The sequence below is a fragment of the Octopus bimaculoides genome, chromosome 1 (genome assembly GCF_001194135.2).
Source record: "Octopus bimaculoides isolate UCB-OBI-ISO-001 chromosome 1, ASM119413v2, whole genome shotgun sequence".
Lineage (NCBI taxonomy): Eukaryota > Metazoa > Mollusca > Cephalopoda > Octopoda > Octopodidae > Octopus > Octopus bimaculoides.
In genome coordinates this window covers 114,770,868-114,775,409 of record NC_068981.1, presented here as the reverse complement: position 1 = coordinate 114,775,409, position 4,542 = coordinate 114,770,868, and the positions used below count along the sequence as shown (strand labels likewise).

Genomic DNA, 4,542 nt, shown 5'->3' with positions numbered 1-4,542 from the left:
GAGCACTCCACAGACACGTGTACCCTTAACGTAGTTCTCGGGAATATTCAGCGTGACACAGTGTGACAAGGTTGACCCTTTAAATTACAGGCACAACAGAAACAGGAAGTAAGAGTGAGAGAAAGTTGTGGTGAAAGAGTACAGTAGGGTTCACCACCATCCCCTGCTGGAGCCTCGTGGAGCTTTAGGTGTTTTCGCTCAATAAACACTCACAACGCCCGGTCTGAGAATCGAAACCACGATCCTATGACCGCGAATTCGCTGCCCTAACCACTGGGCCATTGCGCCTCCACACATACATACATACACACATACATACATACATACATACATTAACACACACATACGCAATTTTTTTTGCAACATCTAAAATTGAGAAATTGAATAAAGTTTCGGGCCCCTTTATAGTGAGTTCAATTTGAAAAGTGCGGTGTGCATATCAGTTTCAAATATCCACGAAGCATTCAAAGAGAATATCATATGAAGGGATCTACTCAGAGTCTAGGGACTCTAATATGTTAATTACCATATTAGAGTACCGCGTCATCTATATATTTGTGTGTAATAGTTATGATCAATACAAACTATGTAAACAAAAGAAAAGATAAATGTTTCCAAATCCAATTGTTAAAAATTTTATATATAAGCCTAAATTACTAAAGCTACAACAACTACAAAATCAATACGTTTCATCATTATCTTAGATTAATGAATTATATTATAAAATATCAATGACATATTCATGATAAACGTGCTTAATTAAATCTATAGAAACTATATATGATACTGCTTCCTGCGCAGAAAACCTAATATACATCTTTACTATTTAATTAATATTTTTGTATCAATATTATATCCATTAAGCATTATTTCATCCTTATATTTACAGATGCTAGTGTAATAAATAATGAAGTATCGACAGATTCAAAGTTCTAGTAGCTTTAATATATAATTAATTATTTATAATAGTAATGTAACTGATGGCAGTTTTTTAACACCCAAAAACATGCCAGAATACATGAAAAATCAGTCTCCTTCCACGAATTTAAGATGAAATATTAATATTTAAATATCAATATTTTAATATAATATTTGATATTTCTATGATATCTACTAAAAATTCTTTATTCTTATAGTTGAAAATGTTAGTGTATTAAACATGAAACACCGATCTATTCAAAGCACTAGTAGGTTTAACATATAATGAATTTATTTATGATAATAATATACCTAATGGTAGTTTTTGAAATCCCATTTAGAAGCGTGAACACATGAAAAACCAGTCACAACCCTCGCATTTAAGAGGCACCGCCTGTAATACAGGATTGGTATAATTCTTCGAGGTAGAGAAAGCAAAAAGAATTTTCAACCTTATAAGCAGCAACCTTGCTTACAATCTCCCACTCTACAGAAAAGCGTTTTTTCTTGTCTTTCAAGTCCCAAATAAATTTACTGAGGCTAGTACTAGAGGACCTGTTCCTATTATTAAAGGTGCAAAGTGATTAGAGATGCGTTTCTTGATAAAATTATACGTTGCCCCTGTGTACAAGAAACTCTTTCCTTCAGATTTCACTTTACGTCAATTAACAACATTTTTTTGGTGACAGTAGTTTAAAATAAATATTGACTTCTAATCTTGCAATCGCAAAATATATTTTCATTACTACTCATATTATTATTCTGTTTTATACCATTCCATTCAGTATGATTGCTATTTACCAAGTTACCTATATTTAAGAGGGTGAGTTGGGTTTTAACTTGGGTTGTTTCCACTTGTACACTAGGTGACTCGAGTACATATTTCATACTAACATTTATTCCAAGAGCATTACTATTGTTGCATTTAATATGGCTATAATTGCTATAAAAATTAGATAATTTTCTTTCGTTAATTGAAGATATAATTTGCGACAAATTATTTGATACAGAAAAGCAATTTTAAGAAACCTAGGGTTAATAATATCTTAATATTTACTTTCGTTTGTAAAATGTCTAGAAAAAAGTTTGAATAAATCCCCGGCCAAACTATTCTTAATTTGTTTAGCGAATGGAATTATAAACCAACTAATGTCATTATTATCAGGAGATACATTATAATTTTCAAATTTTCGAACCTTATTAAATATATAAGGGGTCTATTTTTTATTCTATTATTCTTATTTCTAATCATATGAGGACAATTAGATAAACGAAGTAATACATTGGTTCGCGTATTTTGTATACCATTATTCCCATTTGGACATTTATCTCTCTATCCTTATTTCTATTCCTGCCAGTTCGTTTAAAATTATTACTAACATGAGAAACACCCTTATTGTTAGAGATACTGATGTCCATATTGTTATGATAATATTTCGATTTTTGTTTATACCCAGCTTTGCTGAGTGCCATATTATAATAGTAGACATTTTTTTCAAAAATATCCTTATTAGACGATAGATTAGACATTCTTTTACAGATACTATAAAATAAAAGATCTTTTACAGAACCGGGATTATTTCCAACATTAATATACTTAAGATTGGAGTTACGTTTGTGGTATAGTTCATAGTAGCCAGTAATGAGATTAAGTTTAACATCTAGGAAGTTGACCGATTCATGTTTATTTTCTATCATTGTAGAGAGTCCAAATTCTTTAAAAACCTGTAAAATTTCTCCTTATATAGTTCAAGTTTCCTATTAGATAGGTTCCAAGTGGTTTAAAGGGCATCATCTCTATAAACCTCCCACATATTCAGGAACATCCCTTCCTAAGATAAAACGAATATAAATACCAACCAAATCTGTAACTTGGGTAGAATCTGCAGAGGTCATGGCTATATCGAAGCCATCATAACTATCTTTCCTAGTCCAATACTTGTTTTCAAACTCGATAATTGTTCTTCTGGCAACCAACGTAACATTAATTTCATTCATATTCGAGGTGTTTTTTTCGCGAATAAAAGGACCTAGCTTAAAACTACTTGATTAATCGAAGAGTAATAATTATCAATATTTATTTGCATGAATTTATTCCTACCTTTATATTCAATGCTATTAACCCAGTCTATTACCTCATAGGTATTAGAGCCGGTATGTACTTATCTAAAATAACTTTACGAAGTTTACCCAGGTCAGATTTCTCTGGGCAAATCAATCTAACTTTAGGGTTACCTTAAAAATTATCCTTGTGATCCTTTATTATATATATGTATATGTGCTAATAACGTTCTATTTTAACGCATACATTGCTAAAACGCACATATCTGAGTCTGTCAAGGGTCGAGCAACACTTTGGAATGTAATTCCTTTCTGGGAAATTCTTCCTTGGTGAAATACCCAATTAACTAGTTTCAATATGAAAAATTTAATTTAATTTCTCTAATTGAATTAATTGGGTATGGAAACGGCTGTAGGGATAAGAATTTCACATAAACTGATGCCTGTATGTCAATTTCTTTATTTCCTTCTTTATCTCATTCGTTCATTTTCACACACACACACACACACACACACACACACACACACACACACACACACACACACACATATATATATATATAAACAACAGGCTTCTTCCAGTTTGCGTCTACCAAATCCACTCACACAGCTTAGGTCGGCACAAAGCTATAGTAGAAAACACTTGCCCAAGGGGCTACGCAGTGTGAATGAACTCGGAACCATGTGGTTACAAAGCCTTCGCTTATATAGTCATGAAATTATAGGGAATCATTCACCAAGAACGCATTCATGTCAATATCTTTAAATGTGCAAGGGAACTCATGAATGACACTTGAAACTGGAAAACCCTTTTCACAGCAGACAAAGTCTCCCTGTACGATATGAACACAGGTACAACACACCTGTCAATAATGAAATTGCATAAATAATGGTTGATAAACAGCACGAGTATTGTGACGCTGTTTCACGAAATAGTAACCATTTCGAAAGAATATGTAAAATTCACAAAATTTATAACTGATTCCAGTATTCTCTCATCTTCTGGAATGGTCGAGATATTTATCAATTTCAGATACAGCAGATTTACCCAAGAACAGGATATGAAACCGACTAACCATTCAGCTGCAAAAAATTCTATGCCATTCATATCAGGGAACAGGATGAGTTCAGCTAAGTTCTGCCATTATCCAAAGAGGTAACCAGTTAGTTCACGAGACAGGAAAATTTGGCTTCTTGGGAAGAAATCAACGCAAGTTAAGGGAAGAGAACTACATTCACCATGCAGATGCTTTCACCACTGACGGTGACAGGATTACTCTGTTGCTTGCAGGAACGAACCCTATTTTTACTTCTGTCTATATTTCTATATATAAAGCGGTGGGCCACATTTGCTTATTTAATCCGTGACGTACCTTCTGGCGAAAAAGTAAAGTATTTTGTTGGATTCAGTGATTTTGTTGAAATATTTTGACGCTCAGACTTTACAATTCGAGTCCTTCATTCTATATTCACATACATACATACATACATACACACACGTATACATATATATAAACAAACAAACACTTCAAAACCTCCAGGATCTATATCCAGATTATAAAT

At 32.8% G+C, this 4,542-nt stretch overlaps 1 protein-coding gene across 38 annotated transcripts in view; it reads left to right on the top strand.

Moving 5' to 3' along the window:
• LOC128248352 (retinitis pigmentosa 1-like 1 protein) overlaps positions 1–4,542 on the top strand; it is a 157,439-nt gene that overhangs the window by 145,827 nt on the left and 7,070 nt on the right. The window lies entirely within an intron of this gene.